Raw genomic sequence first — 21624 nt, 5'->3', positions numbered from 1 at the left:
TGCCAGTTACTTTTCTCAGCATGCTACACATAATACATTATTTTATCCTCATAACTGTATGCAGGAGGTACTATTATTATCTCCATTTTATTGATGGGGAGACTGAGGCACAGAGAAGTTAAAGTAGTCTGCCCAGGGTCACACAGCTTGTAAATGGCAGCCTGGCTCCCAAGCTTGTACACTAAAGCACTAAACCCCTGCTGTCCCGGTGATCTGGGGGGGTGGCATGTGTGTGCACACGAGTGTGTGTGTGCACACTTGAGTTCCAACAGCCCTGCCCTTGGTGGTGGTCTCTGGCTGACCCTACTTCCTGACCCTCTGTACTAGACGTGGCTCCCTCAGCTCCTCAGTGACCCCAGCATTAAGCGGGGCCCTGTTCTGGGTGGAGCTTATGACCCCATGCCCACACTGCCCCCCTCCCACTGGCTTTACCTAGGCTACTGTGAAAAGGTGGTGGTTTCCATGGATATCCGTCTCCCTCTGGTGACACGCCCTTTTCTGTATAACTCCGTTCCCTAGAGTTGATTGTTTTTGGCACACAGCTCTGTAAACTCATCCAACAATTAAAAAGGGGGGAGGGGTGGGGCAAAAAGGAGACAGACGGTAACTGTGGGGTGAGTGACACACAGGAGGGGCCTCTGGTGTGTGGGTTCCCTCTCTGGCCCCTGTCGGCAGCAGGGCAGCACCGTAAGTGCAGAAAGCCACATAACCAGCTGGCCCGGAGTTCCGCCGGTGGAGTTCTGAGAATTCACAACTCCACATGTTTCTTTCCATTTGAGCTGTGTTCTTGCCCCATTTATTCCTCTCTCAGGAATCTAAAGGGGCCCATTCTCGGAGCCACCGTAGCCATCTCCAGAGGCCACTTGAAGCCATGAGATGCCAGCTTGGACCAATTTGAATATTTGCTGTCCTTGCTTTGGTTGTGTATGTGTTTGCCCTGTTTGTGTACCATCAAATACCTGCTGCGTTGGGCGTACCCATCGTAGGCTGTGTGAGATCACAGATGAAAAATGCAGTGAAAAACACTTTCGTGCCACGACACATCATGTAGGATTTTTGTATTAAGATGTGGATTTTTTTATTGTTGTTTTTTTTTTTTCCCTTTTCCATACAGCCCTGAAGTTGGGCAATGTGCACGTCTGCGCTTTTGTTTTCACTCCAGGTGGTTTATGAAATCTGCTCATTAGGGCTCTGTCCTCTCCCCGCCCAGCCTGATCTTCCACCCCTTTATCCTCTCGGGTATAGATCTTTTCCTGCCACCCCCCCAGTGTCTTCTCGCCTTTGGGGAGATGATGGGTGCCACCCCGCCCCCCCCCCCCCCCATTGCACATTCATCCAGTGAAAAGCAGGGGATCTTGTGGCCCTGCTTCTCAGTCCTGCATCTCTGAGGCAGGTGTTCATTGCAGTAGGAGGTACCGCTTTGGGGGAGGTAGCCGAAATCTCTGTGTACCCACCCACCCCCCGGGTAAAGCCGCTTAGCTTACCCTTTGTCTGGAGAGAAGAAATAGAAGTTGTCCCGTGCCCACAGGGCCTCCTGACTTAGAGTGGCCCTCTCCCGACTGGCTGCCTTGTCCTTATCCCATCAGGTGACAGCGTTGGGTGGCTCAGCCCCCTCTTTCGCCAGGAGGTCACGCCCACAGCTGGGACCCTGTTTACCAGGTGGATCCAGGGGTTCCTCCTGCTCACCAGGTGCGTCACCGTAGGCCTCACCTCCCTCCAACCTGCCGCCCAGCCGGAAGGAAGCGCCTAAGCCTGGCCTTTGCCTTCCCTCTGGTTGTGATCTCTGAGTGCTTTTGGGTGGCTCTGGGGGATTTGATGGAGACCTGTTTGGAGGTCAGGAGAACTGAGATTCAGGAGGGGAAACAGCATGGGGTGTGGGTGGGTGCTGAGGTCATGGGTGGGGATGAAGAGGAACTTTCAAGTGAGTTGGGCCTTGGAGTCTGTCAGCCCGAGTCCAGGCCTGGGTCCAGCACTTGCGAGTTGTGTGACCTTTGGCAAGTCCCTTCGTATCTCTGTGCCTGCCCTCCCTAATCTAGCCACAGGGATCATAATCCTTCCTACTTTGTGTTGTAAAGATTCAATGAGATCATACAGCACTCAGCATGTTGCTTGGTGAATAGAAGGCGTCCAGAAAAAGAATATCATTACTTCTCACATAAGCCTATTGGCAGAGGGTGTGCCCTCCACTCCCAGCATGTTCTCTGGCACATAGTAGGTGCTCAGTCAATTCTTACTGGAATCAGCTGGAGAAGGGTCAAGTAACCAAGCGGTCTCCTTGAACCTGAAAGTTATTAATTCACGGTGTTGATGGAGGAGTCGGGAGAGCCCAGGACACAGGTTGGGGCTTAGGGAAGCTAAACAGAAGGGAGCGTGAAAATAGGTGATGAAGTTTTCTGTCAGAGGAGAGGGATGAAGCTGAGCCAGGCCCATCTGATTCTGACATGAAATCAGGGACTAGTTCAGTTTCACAAACACACTGCCCACTGTGGGCCAGCTGTTGTGCTAAACGCCGGGGACGCAACGATAATTAAGACCTGGTCTCTGCCCTTGAGGAGTTAAAAATCAATGGTGGAGACAGACTTGTGAACAAATGACTTTAGTCCAGTATGGATTTAAATGCCACAGGGAAGGCTGCATGAGGAGCAGAGTAGAGGGGCATATGGGCCTGCTTGGGGTAGATTCTGGAAGGTTACCTTGAAGAGACTTGGAAGAAGAGGGTGCTGCTAGTCGAGAGCGTTTCTGGAACACTCTTATCGCCTTTCACGTCTCTTGTTGATCCCCCATGTCTGCTAGGTAGGAGGGAAGAAGGTGTTATCTCCACTGGACGGGCGAGGAGATGGGCCCTGGGGAGAGTACATGGCTTGTCCCAGGGCCTACAGTGACTTAAGCGGCAGAACTGGGACTCAGATCCCTATCTTCTGATTCTTGGCCCAGTGTTACTTCCGTGCCTGCACCTGGCTTCTCACCCCTTCACCCCAGAGCTGCTGGCCAGAGAGCTCCGTCCTTTGGGCTGTGCACCTACTGACCAGGATTCTTGCTGCTGCCGTGGCCCTGGGGCCTGTGCTGTGGGAGGGCCCTGTCCACGACAGGCCCTGTGGCCTGCGCCCCGGTTTGGTAACTGGGTCAGGCTGCTTGGCTGGGGACAGTCCTGGAGCAAGGCCGCACCCTGGCAGGGCTGGAGGATGGCAGGAGTGAGGAGGATAGAGGAGGAGGAGGAGGAGGCCTGGACACACCCTTTATTCAGTTGTCCTTGATGCCAAAGCTGAGAAGGTTCCTCTGCCTTGGGCAGGCCCCTCGTCAGCTGGCAGAGGCCGGACAAGGACCCCACCAGGGTCTGGAAGACCCTCTTCCCCTGTAACTGGAACCCCCTTCTGAGCAGGACGTAAGACCCTGGTATCATTCATGTTCACCATTTATATGTGGTCAGACTCTGGTCTTTCTAGCTCTTTGCCTTTTCTCTGGGGAAACGTGTATGCCTGGAAGCGGGGGGAGTGTCAGCCGGCTGTATAAGCAGCTGGCTGTCAGGTAGGGTAGCAGTCATTCTGATGGGATATGGGAGTGGAGCACCACCCCCCCCAGCAGAAGTGTGTTCTGGGGGTGGGGATCTGTAGGTGGTCAGAGGCACCCCTTCCTCCAGCTCAGAGATGTTTGGTCGGTGGGTGGGCTGCCCCGGGCTTTGGGGATTCTGGACCAACAGTCAGGGGAGTGTCAGAGCCCAGAGGAGTGAGTCTCCCAGTGGCCCTGAAGTTCCCATTAAAGTGTTTTTTCCTCTTTTTTAAAGAAAAAAATATTCCCAAACTGGAAAACAAAGGAAATCCACTTCCCCCAAATCACACGAAACTCACATTAGGGGCCTGGCGGGAATCCATGGAAACCAGGAAACCCGCTGTTAACCCTGTATGGTGCTAAAGGGTGGGGTGGGACCTGGGCTGCTCCAAGCCCGGGACCACTGTTGCAGGCCCTCCCCGATGCTTCTCCCGGGGAGCTGGTCTCGGTGGCACTGCCCAGAGCGGAGGTAGGGTGGAGCTGATGCTGGAAGCTCTTGCCTTTGAAGCACCAACTCCCCCTTCCACTCATGGCCCAACCTTAGGAGGCAAGAGAGGAGGGGTTCATGCACTCCAGGGAGGCCCCAGGGGATCCAGGGGCTGGGCCAAGTGGGAGAACCTGCCAGGCAGCTGCCCACACCGTGCCACACTGTGGAATCGGGGCCGAGCCCACTCACAGGCTTTGGGAATACACAGACCAGGCGCGGTGGGTACTGCAGTGCCCTGGCAGAGGGGGAAGGAAAGGACTGGCATTTCAGCCGCCACCTTCCCTCATGCCAGCCTTGTACGCAGGGTGGGTGTGCGAGCAGACGGACAGCGCCCTCGGGGTTCCTGCACCCCACTCTCACATCCATGAGGCTGGGACTCCAGGCCTGGGAGGTTGGTGTGCCGAGGTTGGTGGCGGTGTGTCTGTGTCTGCATGCACGTGGGCTAATTTTTCTAAAAAGGCTGAAAATATTTACAGGTTTGAAGTTGAAACGCAAACAGGAAAAGCCCTTTAAAAAGTGAGTGTAGTGGATATTCAAAACAGGAATCACCATGGAAACACCACAATATTTGCTTAAATTGACACAAAGGTTGCCGGTAGCAGGGCACCAACTTTCTTTGGCCACATAGTTTTGGCTCAACGCCTATCACAATGGAATCTCACCCTCTTTTCTTTTTTATGAGATGTAAGGTCACAGTACCAGAGTGGGGAGGGGGAAAGAAAGAGAAGTAGCCAAAATCACCATCCTGGTAGCTACGGGGACACCTGTTGATTCCATTTTTAGAGACTTCCATAAGGCCATCAGGGGGTCATGGGAGCAGCTGGGAGCTGGTGGAGGGAAAGTCTGGAGGGAGCAGGAGGTTGGGGAGGTCAAGGGTTAGTTTGGTTGCGTGGGTCTGATCTGGTTTCCAGTGTCAGCTTGATTCACTGTCAGGCTGACCTTTCACCTCAGGTGCCAAATCTAGGGTGTGGTCACTCTGTTGTTACCTGGGGTGGCACCTGATTGGCCTATTTTTGTTTCTACCTGTTTGATTCTTTTCCTAGGTGCGACGACTGCATAGCAGTTGGCTAATAATTGTGCAAAGGGTGCATTTGTTGTAGGGTCAGGCATGGCACGTACCACGGCAATGCCATCTGCAGATTGGTAGGCAAGGTCCAAGAATCTCTTACCTTGCTGGCCTGTTGCCGGGCAAGGTGTCCGAACCTTACCCTCCATTGTCCTTCTCTCTGAGTAGCTTTGTGGGTCTCAGTTGTAGCCTAATAATCTGTTTTCCTTTCTCCTTTTGGTAGGTAAACAGACCTCGCTGAGTGAAGGCAAAGACCCTCTCCAGCCCACCTGCCTTTCCCGCTGTTACGGCGTCGACCCGTCCTGTAGAAGGGGGTCCTGCAACTCTTGTGGTGTGTGTTGGAATGGACTTCGGACCCCGGCTTCTTGGGATGCAAAGGTAGCTGCTCCCCACTCCCAAGATGCCACTGGGAAACGTGGGTGGGAGCTGTGATTGACCAGGTCAGGGCTTCCTTCTTAGGGGAGGGACTGCGTAGGCCTTTCTCAGCGGTGGTAGCTTAGCCACCCCAAGTGAAAGTGAGAATTTGCAAATTCGAGAAAAGAGCAGGGGCCTAGGAACAGGATATCTGCATTTTGGCCCTGGCTCTGCTGTCGACTCACTGCTTTTTCCCCTCTGGACCTCTGTTTCCCCACCTGTAAAATAAAGAGGTTGGAATAACTGACCCTGAAGAATTCTCCCAGCATTACCATTGTATGACATTGAATGGTGCCAGCAGCGTGCAGGTACTCCGGGTGAGGCCTGTGCCCTGGCAGACACTACTCCTGGAGCTACGTGTCAGGTCATTTATGAACATCACCTCTGGGAACGGTAAGTCCAGCCTGTCTGTGTGTCCAGCGGCTCCTGCTCTGCTCTGAGCTCATGCATGACTTGTTGGGGCTCTCCTGGTGGCGCGCCAGCCCAGGCAAGACCCTCCTTAGAGAAGAGGCCACAGGTATCTTTTGACCCCGGCTCAGAAGTAGCCCTTGCTTAAGGCAGGTACTTACGCCTGGGGTGGGTAGTCTATAGGTCTGGTACTGTCAGATATTTACCTGCAGGTGTCAAACTTGGCAGTTCTTGGGGTGGAGGGTTGACACACAACAGGTGACTTACCACGTATTGATCATTAGTCAATATTCTCTTAAGATCCGGAGGGAACTGGCCCAGAGGGGTTGGGCGTTGGTAAAGTTGATGGACAGCGTCTTAGGGTGGGGGCTGAGGCTGAGGGCCTAGAGCGTGGCTGGGAGGGCAGGGCTGGGGGCTGCTTCTCTTGTGTGTGCCAGGCTGGAGTCCGCAGCCCCAGCTCACCCACCTGTGCTCTCCCTCCCATGGGCGCCAAGGGCAGACATGTCCTGCCCCTCCCTCCAGTGGCCAAGTGCTGCAACTCTGGACTTTGAACTTGCAGGGAGGAAGCACTTGCAGAGATGGGTGCCTTGGTGCCCACTGGGGTTTGAGTGGTCCCCAGAGCTGCAGTCCTGGTCATTTCGGGCCATGCCACCTCGGGAACTAGCAGAAACCCTGGATAAGGCCTAGAGATTTGCAAATCAGATGTAAATGTGGCCTCTGGTTGTTGTGGTGGAGCAATCGTGTGTCTGAGACTCTTCTTCCTGGTGTCCAGAATGCGATCACCGTCCGGGAACTGGTCCATCCACATTTAAGATGCACGGCTGTTGTCCCCTGATGGCGATGGGGCCGTGTAGACTGTTGGTTGTGCAGCCCTCTGGCTGGGTCAGCACCGGCACCTGTACTTCTCTGCTCCTTCCTGGGCTCTTCTTGCTCGACTCTACTTCCTTGATGATCACGGGTCTTAGGATGGCAAGCCCACGCGTCTCTGAGCCTCTGGATGGTCTCCCCGGCTCCCTGCACCCTGTGCGCGAGCAGGTTGCCAGAGTGCCTGTGGAACCCCTTTCCAGGGGGCAGTGTTTGCCGGTTCTGTCCTCAGTGGCAGGCTTTTTGTTTTTTGTTTTCTTCATTCCCTCGGCAAAACACGCCCATTAGTTTTTCCCTTTCTGAAGTTTCCACTCACTGTTGACTCCCAGGGGCCGTGCCAGCTGGGATTTGCACCCGGCATGGGGTATGGGCTCCACGAGTCCCCTGGGACTCCCGCATCCTGGCACCGGCCATCTCGGGCTTGATAATGAAGCTTGGGAACTCAGAGGGCTCCAAGTGGGAATGTCATGGCCGAGCCCCTTCTCACTCACCCGGCCCTTTGGTCACAGGCTAGGGTCCTGTGTGGCAGGGGTGACCCATGGCCTCAGAGGTGGCCTGCCTCACCACACCAGAGTGTGGGCTTGGGGCAAGTCTGTGCTCAGGCCTGGTCTGCAGGCCTGATCCTGTCTGACTCAGATTCTCCCTACTTCTGGCTACGCCACAGAAGATCTGGTTATGTTTATTCAACAGTTACGGAGGGCCTGGTGTCTTCCGATCACTAGGAACAGAGTGACAAGACGACCGGCTCTCATGGAGTTCTGGTTGGGTAAGCGGACAACAAACAAACCCACAGAAAGCAACAAGGAAATCATTCGTGCGGAATGGAAATGGATGAGGTGTTGGGAAGTGACTGGGCAGTCAGAGGAGGCTCCTTGGAGGAGGCGACAGTTAGCTGAGATGGAAGGATAGGAAGTGGACAGCCATCCGAAGAGCGGTGGAATATTTCAGCAGGGGAGGACTAGTCTGGAGGAGCTGAGGCCGAGAGCTCAGGGAGCTCAGTGGACAGAGAGAGGCCCCAGTGCTGGGAGGTGGATGGGGTGGGGCTGGGGTATGTAGGACGTGATGTGCCAGGGGAAGTTGGGACTTTATTCTTTGGGTGACAGGCAGCTGCTGGAGGGTTTCAAGCAGGGAGGTGAAGTGATCTGATTTTGTTTTAAAAAGATGGCTGGGGCTGCCGTGGGGAGAAGATTGGCGGCAGCACGGGCAGAGACGAGGAGGCAGCTGCCAGCGTGAGAGTCTGAACTCAGCCACCGGGTTAAATTCTGGGACGGGGCTTTTGGTGATTTTAGGAACCAAGTGGAACCTTTCTCTTCACCTGGGAATGTCCCACAGACAGGTTTTTGTTGTTGTTGTTGTTCCTTTCCTCCATTTGACATCAGTAAAAGTGGCTGAGACAGAAGGGGGAAATGGGGAGAAGGGGGCAGGGTCCATGTGTGTTTAAAGGGAGGGTGAAGTGGTCTTGCTGATGGATTGAATGGGGGAAGAAGAGACAAGACCCCAGGGTGACTCTGGCATTCCAGGCCCCCGATGCCTGGCCCTGTGTCTCCTCTCTCACCTGACAGTGCCAAGGGGAGAAGCACCACCCTGGGCGCTGTGCTGGTTGCTAAGAAAGCTTGCTGGAGTGCATTAGGCGCCCCTGGGTCAGCACCATGTGGAGGGAAGGCACAAGGCCTGCTTGTATCTGGCACCGATTTCAGCAGGGACTTTCCAGCTCACTGTCCTTTGGCCCTAAGGTGCTGCACTGAAGCCTGTTTTGTGCCTTTGCTCCACGGGTTCTGTGCTGGGTCTGAGGTTGGGCCTAGAAGCTCATATAGTTCCTCTCACTGTGGCTTTAAATGTGATCTCTGTGCCTGGGTGCACAGAACCTCAGTTGATCAGCTTTGAGAGCTGAAAAATGGGTTTGTCTTAAGACCTCCTCATTTCCAGACGGCCAGCACAGTGTCCAGCCCCAGCTCATGGGCAGGGATCCTGGCCGTCTTTCCACATGGAAAGTCTTTCCACAGTTCACAGTGTGAATTGCCGTAGGTACCTCATCAGACTTGACCTAGGCCACTGTCCCTTTTTCCAGGGATCCTGAGCTGAGGCTCCACTCTCCTGGGTCCTGGTATCATCTGCTTGGGCCAGGACAAGGCAGGCAGTCCCAGCAGCGATGCTGTAACAGCCAAGCCATCCCCGACCCCCCTGGGTGGGCGCTGCGTAGCCCAGACAGCAACCAGAGCCTGGCTGGAGTGAGTGTGAAGCTGTCACGGCCGGCTGTGGAGGCCCCAGTGAGGACTTGCCCGTGCTGGCAACATATTCGCAGCAATATGGGCCAGCTCAGCCCTCCAGGGAAGCTCTGGAGGCCTGACCTCCAGGGGAGTGACGGGAGGGAGCAGAGGGGCGGGCTGGCGATGACGTCGTGTGGGGGGTGATGGGGATGTCCCAGGCGCGCAGCTGGTGCCTCTGGCTCCAAGGGGGTGTCAACCAGTCTTCCTGGGTGTGTCTGCCGGCATCAGAACACTGGGCTGAGCCCTGGGGGAGGGTGCGTCTGGGTGGGCAGGCCTGTGTGTCCGTTTATGCATGGGAGGCTCTTCTGCTTTCTGCCTCCATGGCCTGCACTAGATCCATGGCCTTCACTCCTAACTGGACTGGACAGTTCTAACTCCGTTCTCCAGGGCTTTGATCTGGTGTGGGGCTGGCCGCTCCAGAGCCTGCAGCTGCGGTGGAGGCGTGGACGGGCGGGATCTGGAGAGGGAGGTGCTGGCTGAGGGGAGCGGGGGCCCCTGTCCTCCAGCCCCACACCGGGTGACACCCTGGATCAGTGGACTCCAAGGTCGCAGCCACTTTGTACTGGGCAGAGACGTGATGGGGAGATGGTGTGGGAAGAGTTACTGATCCTTCTGGCTTCTAATCTGTGTGAAGATTCTGCCTGGTGTTGCCGACATCCCTGCCTTGGGCCTCCTTCCCCAGTTCTCCCTTGTGCCTCCCGCCTTCCTAGCAGCGTCGGAAGCCCCTGCGTTCCACCAGGCGCAGACCCAAGGGGTGAGGGATTGGGCAAGGCTGGCAGCGCCTGCCCGCCTGGAGCTAACCAGGGTGATGTGCTCGCTCCAAAGGGGACAGCGGCCCATGGCTTTGGGAGGGTTAACATCTCGTGGACGAGGGGAGAAGCACTCAGCGCTGCCTCCGTCCTGTGACCTTGGAGCCTCCACAGGGAGAACACGCTGGCGTTGGAGAAGCAACGGCAGGTTTTGCACACGAGGGGAGTCCCAGTGGCTGGGAACGCATCGTCTTCTCTTGCACATCTTCAGGTTCCCCCGTTCTGTCTTCCCCCGGTGTCCCTGGCCTCTCTGATTCCAGAATCCACCCAGGTATAGTCCTGGTCCGGGAGAAAGTCCTTCAGCTGCCCCCCCAGGCCTCCCCACACCGTCAGCTGCTGGTTCTCTGTTAAATCTGCCTTGGGGATGGTCCCCACCTTCCGCTCACCACCCACTTTAGTTTGGTTTCTTGGCCCTTCAGGAGCAGGAGCCTTTTCTGACCCTGAGCCTTCTTCTGGTAGCCTGGGCTTGGGACCCCTGTGGCCCTGGGCGGTTGAGGGGAGGGAAGGTGTAATTAATCACTAGTTTCTTCTCCAGAAATGCTAATCGGGAAAAGCAATTAAAAGCAACTTTTTTCCCTTAGTAATCTGTGTTGAGAGCTGGTAATGAAGTTTAGGGCCGTTGTGACTCAATATTTCAGCTTCACCGACTCAAGTCAAAACAATCCAAGCCCAGGAGTTTGCCAGCAGCAGAGCTGGGCCCGGGCAGCAGCTGGGAGCCCTGGTGTTCCCCCTCGTCACCGTCGTCCCACCCCATGCTGTTTCCCGGGCAGAGAGAGTAGCAGTCCCAGCTGGTAGGGCAGGGTTGGGGTGATGAGGAGACGGGTCCCCTAGGACATCCCTGGGAGGCCCAGAACCTGGAAATGCATCTAGGGGATGCTAGGACCAGGATACAAGTAACACTTGGTGTGCTGCAGAGCCAGGGAAGGGTGGGCTCGAATAGGGTTGGGGGGGGAAAGATGGGTGTCTGGGGAGCCCACTGAGGTTGGCCAGGGCTCAGCCACATGGGACTCAGAGCCAGAAGAGGTGGTGGTCCAGATCCTGACCTCTAACCTCCGGTCATTCATTTTTCGTTTTCGTCTATTTGTCAAGCATTACTGATGCTTGATGACGCTACAAACCGGGTTGGAACTGCAGCAGTGAACCAACAAGGCAAGAATTCCTGTCCTTGTAGCATTAGCATTTTCGTGGAGGGAGGCAAATGATAAATGAGATAAAGAAATAAAGTAGATGTTGGACGGGACGTGTGTCGGGGAGAAAATTGAAGCACGTTTGGGGAATAGAATAGAATAGGGAGTGTGTGTGGCGGTGGATGGCTTGTCAGCTTCGGTGTGGCCTCTGAGGCGGGCGTCCCTGGGATGGTGACATTTGGGTAAGGACAGAAGGAAGTGAGGGAGCGAGCCACGCTAATTAATATCTGGGAGAAGAGGGTTCCCGTTGGGGAACAGCAAGTGTGAGCTCCCAGAGGTGACAGCACCCTGGCACGTTGGAGGACAGCAGGGAGGCTGGTGTGGCTGGAGTTGGGGAGATGTCGTGTGAGGTCAAGGGGGTCGGGCGGGGGCGCCCCCAGATCCTGCAGGCCTTGGAGCCATCGTGAGAACTCAGGCTTTTGCCCCGAGTGGAATAAGAAGCTTTTTGAAGAATTCTGAGTGACATGATCTGCTTAGGCACAAGCTCTTTATGAAAAAGCAAGACCCACTGTGGCTGGCTCCTGCTCTCACGGGCCATCTGCGCCCCTGTCCAGGTGCGTCTGCATGAACCCCCGAGCCCCCTCCGAGGTGCTCTCCTGAGCGGACATGAGGAGCGCAGAGGGGCTGTCAGCAATCGCCCTGCCCCAGCCCTGCCGGCCGGCACAGCCCCACCTCGGGGAGCAGTTCAGAAACGGGGTCTTGTCGCTTTAAGCCGCCCCCGGCCCGGCTTCCCTGGCTGCTTTATCTGAAGTCCAAGCGCATGTTGTTCCAGGACCGATCTGCTTTAGCTAATTAATAATCTGACAGGAGCCACCCAGGGGATTAGCCGCTGAGCCGAGCTCCACCAAGCCCCAGCAAATGAGTCCTGTACTCCTTGGGGACATGGAGGTGACTTTGGGGGGTGCGGGGAGAGGGGACCCCCACAGGTGAGCCATGGTGTTGGGCAGTGCAGTAGTGACCAGTGAGGGGAGAGGGCAGGTGGGGGACAGTTACGAACAGGGCCCCGTGAAAGGAGACTGCTGTCCCGAGACGGCGGGGATCTCTGCTCTCTAGGAGTGGGAGAGCATTGCCAGATTTAGCGAATAAAAATACAGGATGCCCGGTGAAATTTGAGTTTCAGACAAACAGCAAATCATTTTCAGTGTAAGTATGTTCCATGCAGTGTTTTGGACATACTTACACTAAAAAAGTATTAGCCGTTAATCTGAAATTCAGAGTTTGCCAGTGGTCCTGCGTTTTCTCAGGCAACCCTGAGCACCTAGGGCCAGAGGCTGTGGGACTCCCTCCCTGGAACAGCCTGGAGCTCCCTCTGGAAGAGGCAGCGCCCTTGGGGGGCTGCTTGGGGGCTTGGCAAGCAGGGTGGGGCTGGGGCACAAGGACCCCCTCACCACGGTACTGGGAGAGGAGGATGGAACAAAGGTCAGCCACCTGCCAAAGTCTCCCTCCTCTGTCTGGGCCCAGGTAGCCCTTGGCTGAGTGGACTCCAAGTTCCCTCCAAAGGCACTGTGGTCCCCGGGCTGGGGAGCAAGTCCCAGGGCCACTTCCACCAGGTGAGGCTGTCGTCTGGGAACAGTCCGTGGCGTCTCCTGAGGTCGAGGCCTGAAGTTCCTGGGGTCATCTGGGTTAGGTGGTCGTCCGCTAAGGGCATCTGCTCTGAGCCCAGGGAGAGGCCGGAGGGATGGCTCCCTGTGTGGGAGGGGGCCAGGCCAGGCCAGGTCAGGCACGAGGTCAGGGACAACAGCCTGCCCTGCGGGGCCACCTCCATGTTGTGAGGCCTCGGGGCACTGACCAGAAATACCCGTCTGCCCACCTCTCTGAGCTACCCTGAAGGCTGCCAAGCAGCCCCTTGCCAGCTTCTTAGGGAGGGTGTGCCATCCACTGGGACCAGGCTGCCTGGGATGTCACTCCAGGGGTGGGGGGCGTCTTTATTGGAAAATGTGATGGCGTCCTTACTGCTCCCTCTCGTGACCTCTCTCACCCGGGCTCCATTGCCAGGGTCAGAGAAGTCAGGGCGGCGAGAGGGGCCTGCTGCCAGCTGGTGGTAGTCCAGCTCCTGCAGCCAAGGGGCCTGATGCCAGGTGGGCACTGCCCCTGAGGTGCGAGCTCTGGCTCCCGCTCTGTCCTCTAGGAGTTAACAGCATCCTGTGTAGGGAGGCCTCTTCTCCTCCAGCCCCGGGCTGCCCTCCTCCCAGCCTTTCCCGGCACAGCCAGCTGGGGAGTCTTGTGGTGGGAGCAGAAGGGGGCTAGGGGTGCCGAGCCGGGGGGAACCTCTTTCGCTTCCCGAGCTCTCAGCCTCTTCCCCAGCGTGCCCCGCGGTTTGGCCCTGTTTCGCAAGCCGTCTGCTGCCCCTGCTGCCTCTGACCGACATCGTTAGCCTGGGTATTTATATTTCATTAACGACGTTAAGCCCAAACGGCATTAAAAGCAAAGCTGGTGATAAATAGCTTATTAATAAACAGGGAGTGCTCCGTGCTGCCTGGCCTCTCCCAGCCCTGCATTAACCCTTGCTGCCCCAGATGAAGATGCTTCACCCCAAAGATCATCCCCGCGAAGATGGGCCCAGAAGAGCCGGTCACCTGTCTGCATTCTCCTGACAGCTCTGAGGTCAGTGCCTCTTGGATCCTGGGCGGGCCAGTCCTGGGTCACTCGGGCTCACGAAACCCGGCCAAACCCCTCACAGCTTCTGATCAAATCATCATTACCCTCTCCTCACTAGTTTTGATTCTGGGCATAAAAAATTCAGGAAATGTGGCTTTCTGGGCTGTAAGCTCAGATCTTCCCCATTACTTTGGAGCGCTGTCTGAAAGGAAGCTTACAGAATATTTCGAATCAAAAAGAGTGATGCTTATGAAAATAACAACAACAGTCATGATCTCAGCGGACGTGTCCTGAGCGTAACTGTGAGCAGGCCTTCTGCCCATCACACCACGTGCACCAGCTCCCGGCCACCCCAAGGATCGTCCAGCTCAGGCTCATTTTTAATGTGGGAAAACCGACGCCCAGAAAAGTGAAGCAGGGTCTCCAGCTAGAGCCCACGTCACACAGCTGCTGGCACCGGGGCACGGGCTGCCGAGCGATGCTGGGCTCCAGTCCTTGTGCAGTCTCCCCCGAAGCAGGACCTGTTGCAGAGGGCCATCCCGCCTCCTGGGCCTCGGACCTTCCAGGGCTTCTCAGCCGCTGCTCCAGCCTTGCTTGACTCCGACTCCTTGCCCTTGGGACCCCACTGCTCTGTTACTCTGCACCCCTGCCTGGGCCCCGTGTGCCTGCACAGGCTGGCCGTCTAGAGGGCACAGCCATGCACCTTGCAGGCCACCACCCCTCCTCGGACCTAGAGGTGCCAACAGAAAGCCAGTGGAATGTCCGTGGTGCTGTAGAGGCCCCAGTGGGCTTCTGCTTCTGGTTGGAGCAGCTCCTATGAGGTGCCCTCCTGCGGGGGAGGGGGTACCGGCCAGGCCTTATTTGTTTGGGGTTTTAAGTTGGAGTCTCTTGGATGTAGGGCCATCTCTTAACATTTCCAAGAAATAGGGGCAGACTCAGCCCTGGGTCCCACCCGCACCGATCCCACTCCAGCTCCCTAACTGAACTGACTGAAGGCAGGAGGAGAAACTGGAACCTGTCTGAACTTCGGCCCCACCTAGAACTCTCAGTCCTGCAGACCTGAACCAGGGTTCTCATTGTCCTCCCTGCCCATCTGGGGCTATCTGGGCCCAGGCCTGGCAGAAGGGGAGAAAGGGCTCTCTCGGGGTTTTGCAACACAGAAGGGAAAGACGGAGGGGAGCCTGAGGGGAAGATGCCGTGTGGTTCCAAGGGGAGGATGGCGGTAGAGGGCGCGTCGCTGGGACCATCTGGTTGTGTCTGGTGAGCACCTGGGGAGGATGGAGAGCTAATTAATTAGCGGGACTCCTGCAGCCTCTGCCGGGGGCCTGGACTGCTGCTCTCAACACATTCCCAAGCTGGGAAGGAAGTTGGTGAGCAGAAGCCACAGGGCTCCTCATCCAAGAGGAATTCCACTTATCCCAGTGGATGGAAGTCTGACCACCCCCCGCAGAGCAAAGCAAGCGGGAGGGGAGCGGGCAGGGAGGCCCTTCCTGACTGACATGATAACTGGGACTGCCTCAGAAGGTCGGATTCACTCCTGCTTCTCCTCCTGGGAAGACCTTCCAGCTTGCTGTGGCCGTGCAGGCCTCGGACATCCGAGCAGGGCATGGCAGGTGGCTGGGAATGGGGTCATGCTTGTCACCTACATTACACTTGGCGTACATTAAACCGGCGCCCAGAGAACCCAGTACAGAGCAACAGGGGAAAAGAGGTCAGCCGGGCCTGCCCCTGCCTAGATCTAGTGGTCAGACGGGAGAACTAGTTGGGAGAAATGTGTGATGGAGAGAGACAGACTTTGGAACCAGGCCGACCTGTGTTGCAGTCAGGCCCACCGTTCTGTAGATGTGTGGCCGTCACTTCACCACGCTTAGCCTCAGCGTCCTCCCCTGTAAAATGGGCACGGTAGTACCTTCTTTGCAGGGATGTCATCTCTAGAGTGCCTGCGACAGGGCCTGGGACCCTTAGATGCTGAATGAGGGGTAGCTGCCCCCCTATTGCTGTTAGACCTACTCCTAATCTGTTGTGTTAAAGTTCTGTTTGAGAAAGGGGAGAGGAAATGGCTGAAGAATGCAATGTATAATACAGCAGGGCACGGCCTGCCACTCTGGCTGGGAGGCCAGTCCACTCAGTGGGCATTCCGGAGCCTGTCCTCCTGTGCTCGGCTTCGAAGGGGCAGGAGCAGAGGAGAGCCTGTGAAAGGGAAGCACAGCGTACCCCACTGTCAGCGAGTGCCCGTTCTCAAGGGGAGCCACGTGTGGGTGTGACACCTCCGGTTCCAGGCAGCTGTGGGGAGCAGGACAGGGGTCTGCAGCGTGGTTGCCCCTGCTGCCTCTGATGCCAGCTGCGGTGAGGCAGGGTCTCCCTCTCCCCCACTTGATCGTGCCCACTTGTAGCGCACTGGGCTTTGGTTGTGAGCCCACGTCACCATCCTGCCACCGTGAGAAGGCAAGGACCGGGACGCCAGCGTCTGCTCCCTCCTTCACGTGGGCTGGGATGTGTTCTCCTCCTGGGCTCCTTCGCAGACTCTGGGTGGCATGCCTCCCTTCTGCCCCTGGGACCTGGCCTTTGTTATAACATCAGTGGAAGCCATTGCTTCCGCCACATCTGGCACATGCTGGTCTTGGCACTTAGCAAGTTCCCCCCACCTGTGGGATTTGATTGGCCCACTGGGTTCTGTTTGTATGAGAGGCAAGAGCTTGGACACCCACCCTCTGCTGGCCGCCACCTTCCCAAGCATGGCGTATCCTTTTCTTCCCAGCCCCACCCTTAGTCCAAGGTCGCCTGTGTTCTTCAAAGGCCAGAGGCCGGATGGGGACTTGGGAGGGGGTCATGGAGTGGCTGGTGCCTCCTTGCTTTCCTTGCCTTGGTGGAATGGCACAGCGGCTGGGGGTTTCTGCCACATGCCACTTGTCACCCAGAGGATTTCTGAGAGCGCACCTCTGGTTAGGAGGGTCCCTGCGGGGAGAAGCCTGCTTTGCCCACAGGATCTCAGAGCCACCCAACTCCACACGGGCCCAGGAGAGGGGCTGGGGAGAGGGGTCGCAGCCTGAAGACAGCTCCAGGGAGTGGGGAAAGTGCTACTGAGTGGGAAGGTTGGTCAGCGGCCAAGGAGCTGGGCCTTGTGGCTCGATGGGCAGATCTCTGAGTGGGGCAGAGTCCACTCCACACCCAAAGCTTTCTCCTTTCCTTGCTGCCTTGACCGCAGGGCTGGCAGGGCTGGTAGCTCACTTTCCCCTTGGCCCACGGCGCTCTGACCCCAGGCCAGCCTCCATGGGCTGGAGCATAGGGAGGCCCTGGGAGAAGGACCCAGGACCAGGGCTGGCCCTTGCTCGGGGTGTACAGTGCCCTCTTGGCTCCGTGCCAGCCCCCACAGTGGGCAGTGCCTGCCTGTTCAGGGCACACTCTGATGCCCGTCACAGGCAAGGGTAGCCTTCATTTGAAGCCACTGGACTTGAGGGGAGGGAGGAGACCACATGCATATTCCTTCCTCCGGGAGCCTTCGCCTACTTTCATTTTCTTTTCGCCACTGTTTTTTCTTGGGGTCTAATTAAAGACTTGGAGCCACTTACAGCCTGCGGTTGGCTTTTTATTTGGGTCCTTGGCAATTACCTCCTGCCCTAAAATAAGTTTCAGCGGAGCAGGGGTAGGAGTTTTCTTTTTAGCCAAGTTCTCAGCTTTAATTTTGCCGTGTGTATGTGTGTATGCGCGCGTGTGTGTGACGAAGTGTAAAGAGGCCTTTCCTTCGTCCCTTTTCCAAATCCTACCTCCTTCTCACTGTCCCCATCTCAAGTGTCCTGCGGCCAAGGCCGAGCCTGGACAGCAGGAACAGTACGTCCTCAGCATCGCCCTGCCTGGAGGCAGCTCTGTGACAACAGGCAGGTCAGCTGCTGACTCTGTCCCAGTTTCTTCACCTGTGAACGGGGACAGCAGGGCTGGGCCCGCCAGAGGCTCCCCTGCTATGCTGCTCTGGAAGGAGACCTCTTGCCACAGTGGAGTAGGTCATCCCTGGGGTGTGGGAAGCAACCACCAACGCCAACAGGCCGTGCTTTCCCCTGCCGGTCAGCACGCCTTGTATTTGAATAGGAGCGTGTAATCGTGTTCCCCAAGCTCTCTCCCCGCTTTACCCTCCTGGTCCTCCCGGCCACCCTGAGAGCAGCGTGATCACCCCCACTTTATAGACGAGGCTCCCTGCAACCAGAGATAATTAGTGGCTTTTCTGATGTCACTTGGCTTCTAGGGGATAGAGCCTTGGGATTCAAACCCAGGTCCTCTGATCTTCCAAAACCCACACCCGGAACCAGCTGCATAATTTGCGGGACCCAGTGCACAATAAAAATGCAGGGCCCCTCCTTCTAAAATTAAGAATTTTACGATGGCAGCTGTAGGACATTGAACCAAGCACGTGCCCTTCTGAGCGTGGGGCCCTGTGTGACTGCGTGGATTGCCCGCCCAGCAAGCTGGCCCTGCCCACACCCCCTTGAATCGCCTTCACCTGTTTGCCTCTGTTCCCACCTGCGTGGTGAGGGGCAGGGAAGTTACATAGGGGCCACCTGTGTTCTGTGTCCCTGGCCTCTGCGGCTTTTCCCTGCAGATGCAGTGCTCGGGTCCTCCCCGGTCTTGGCCTGTTGAGGAAGCACTGTACCTTAGCATGACACAGGCTTTCTGGGGTTCCCTGAGCCTCTTAGGGTCCTCCAGGCCTATTTAAGGCCACTTGAGACTTAAGGTCAGTCAGAGGTGAGGAAATCAAAAAAAAGGACAGAGAGGATTTAGCAAGAGCTCTCCTTGGGTGGAGGGTGCAGATTTGGGGGGATCAATCCTTCCAGTCCCATTCAGGAATTCTACAAGGTCTCTGTCAAGTTTAAGCATCAGGTGACCTGCCAAAGTATCCAGGTCATGCAGGGCTCTGATTGCTGTGTTTGGGGTAGAAGGTCAGGCAGCCATCATTGGGCTAACCTGGAAACTTCCTAGCTGGCTGTTGGGGACTTGGAGTAGCCTCGGAATCTTGTGGGGTTCACAGAAGTTTCCCGACAATGGGTGGCTTGATGGAGCACATGGCTGGGCGTGTGTCCATGGGTACACTGGCATATGTCTGCATTCTGGTGAGGACACAGCTCTCTGTGTGCTGGGCAGCTATTTAAATAAGAGCTGTCAGACTCTCGCCAGCTTCCCTGGAAGGAGCAGCCTTTGCCTGCCCATCTCGGGACCACGGACCTTGTCAGTGCATGCCTGCCCTTCGTGCCTCCTGCTAAGAAGGAGAAGAAACCTGGGTACCAAAGTCCTGGAGCTAGCACCCCACCCCCGGCTCTCCCTGCTGTTCTGCTTCCTTCTAGATTCTAGACCTTGGGTGAACTTCAGGATGAAATGTGTCCTAAAAGCCACAGCAGCTGTTTTTATAAGGGGGGGAATCAACTTTATCTAAAATGGGGAGGACGGGTGGGGGTGGGAATCCCATAGGTGGAAGTTCTGAGGCGCTTTGATCATAGGAGGGAGAGAGTGCCCGAGTTTCCAAGGACTGATTAGATGGCATGCCAAGTGTATTAAATTTTGCAGACATTTTAACAGCAATATGCTAGATAGTTGGGTGTCCCCTGAGGCAGCTGGATTTTTTATATCCTTCACAGAAGGTCGGAACCCTCTTCTGCCTGCCTCCCCCCTCCACCCCATGCTCCGTGCTTCTGTCTCTCTCTCACCCTCCCTCTCTTCGACGATTTTCCTTGCTTCTTGCTCTCTGCTCATAGAGAAACTAAATGACACCTCTGGTCCCTGCCCAACAGAGGGCATTCCGTCCCTCCTGCCCTCCTGTCAGGAGATCGGGGGTCTCCAGGGCAGGGGGTGGGTACGAATGGGGGGCCTGATTTCTATTTTTTTCTTCCGTTTCCCCTTCCTTCTCCCATTTTGGAGACGGTCATAAGACCTTCTCCCTCCCTGCTTATTTTTATAGGAAAAAAAAGGCAGGAAAAGAATCCATCTGGCATATGAATAATTGAAATGGCTCAACTCTGTTCCTGTTGCTGCTGTTTGTTCTCAGCTCCCCCGGCCCCCAGCCCATCCCCCTGAGTGCGGGTCTCTGAGCAGAGGATGTGTGGGCATTCTTAGAAGGTTCTCGGCGGAGGCCCGGGGCCCTCCTTAATCTCGAGCCCTTTCTCCCTGTGAATCTGTAGGTCTGGGTGGGGGGCATTTGGACATGTGGTTGGTTTTCCTTCTCGTGCGGACAGCCAGCCCCTGGCTAGAGTCTCTCCAAATACCACTCTAACTAGAATGGTTCCTTCGGCCCTTGGGCCTCAAGGGACAGCTTCCCCTGACCCTGATTTCCCCGAGGGTCCTCCTGGATTGTCTGGTTCCAAGCTCCTTTCCCCCGGTCCCCACCCCTGTGCCCTCGGCTTCAGCAGCCTGGGGGCTCCCGTTTGGGGAACTCAGGCCTTTGCGGGGCTCACTGCACCGCTGTCTTAGCACTGCCTCCAGGGGGCTGCTGCCAGCCTGCACCCCGCAGCGCGAGCCCTAGCACCTTGCTCAGAGGTCTCGAGTCCTCGCCCACCCACTCCTCTTCCTCTCCCGCCCCTCATCCTGCCCAGCCAAGGGCTTTCGCATTCTTCACTCTGTCTAACACAGCCTTTGGGTCCGGAGCCGTGAAAGCCAGAGATTTTTAAACTTCTTTCCACCGAGTTGGAAAGTTGGGAGAGTTGGGAGAAAGCACAGTGGCCGTAGGTTGGGGCAGGGGCAGGGGTGGGCAGGTAACGGACTCAGCCTGGCTAGAATTGGCTGCCCATTCCTTCCCCTTGCGGAGGCTGGACCAGCTGCGCACCGAGCCGCCATGTCCGGGTTGAGAATCCACTGTCTCTTTAAAACCATTTAGAGGAAAAACAAAAGAACTTTAGTGCATTAATTCTAGATGAAGATGGGTCTCCAGATGACAGGCTGATCCACGTTATTCCCCATAAGACAACTTCCCCTCTCTCCTCCTCCCCCTCCCACCTTCCCGCCCCCTCTGCCCAGCGCTTTGTCGTCATCCATGGCTTGTGGACGCTGGCCCGGGGAATATGTGCTTTACATTCGAAAAGTCAGTACTTCTGTGTGTCTGTCTGGGACCTCATGTTTGTGTCACATGTGAGGTATTGACGTGCAGCCGTGGGTCCTGTGGTTGTAAAGTGCTGTGAGCGAGTACGTGTGCATTTCCGAATGGCCCTGGGGGGTGGGGGGAACGTGTGGGTCACTGCAGAGTGGTACGGGGCGGGGGGGGTCCCTTTCCCCGGAGCTTTCTGGGTCAGGCACATTAAGGCTCATAAAATGCCCCCACAGAAAGAGGGTGTGAGCAGCACCGAAAACATTCCAGCTTTTCTGGGTTTGTAAAAAAAAAAAAAACAGCTACCCACTAAGCAAAAAATAATTCAGATGAAATTCAAATCAGATTTGTTAATATATAACTATATATATGTTTGTGTATGTGTGTATATATGTCATTTATAAAGACTCCTACACATGTTGTAAAAGCTGCAAAATGTCTGGCATTCCAGGGCCTGGTACGAATAATTAGATATTTATATCCAATAAAACTGGTTTGATGGGGAAATCGTTTGCCTCCGTGCGGATTCTCAGTTGAGGACGAGTTTCGGTGGTTGGGTTTGTTTTTTCCCCCCCCCGACAGTAAAACCAGGCATTTGGCACCAACAAATGTATTTCCCGTAAATATCTAAATCTCTCTTTTTCCACCGTGGGCTCTGCTAGATGAGCCCTGTCCTGCCAGCCCAGCATTGCTCTCCTCTCCTGCCTTTGCATTTTCGCTGGAGAAACGTGTGTGCGAAGCCCCTTCCCGTCACCCTGAGCCCGAGCTCCAGGCCTCGGACGGGAGTCGGAGCTTGTGCCCCTCGTGTCTGTCCCAAGTCCCCACCCTCCACCCACTGCCAGCCACGGGGCCCACGCCAGCGGGTCTTCTCTCTTCTTGTCTTTGCTCTTTTTCCTCTGAACAGTTCCGTGGAGTGGG

At 56.2% G+C, this 21624-nt stretch overlaps 1 protein-coding gene across 5 annotated transcripts in view; it reads left to right on the top strand.

Moving 5' to 3' along the window:
* The window catches only part of CASZ1 (castor zinc finger 1), a 147671-nt gene that overhangs the window by 27572 nt on the left and 98475 nt on the right, over positions 1 to 21624 (top strand). For 4 of the 5 annotated variants that reach the window (XM_059912789.1, XM_059912798.1, XM_059912812.1 and 1 more), the window contains exon 2: positions 5323 to 5477. The gene's annotated coding sequence lies outside the window, so the exon portion shown is untranslated. Of the gene's footprint in view, positions 1 to 1669; positions 1690 to 5322; positions 5478 to 21624 lie in introns of those variants that run through there. The other variant, XM_059912822.1, reaches the window with a different exon arrangement.

This window comes from Balaenoptera ricei, chromosome 1, assembly GCF_028023285.1.
Source record: "Balaenoptera ricei isolate mBalRic1 chromosome 1, mBalRic1.hap2, whole genome shotgun sequence".
NCBI lineage: Eukaryota > Metazoa > Chordata > Mammalia > Artiodactyla > Balaenopteridae > Balaenoptera > Balaenoptera ricei.
Note: the sequence above shows the minus strand (reverse complement) of the source record. Positions and strands in the feature narration are given on the sequence as shown.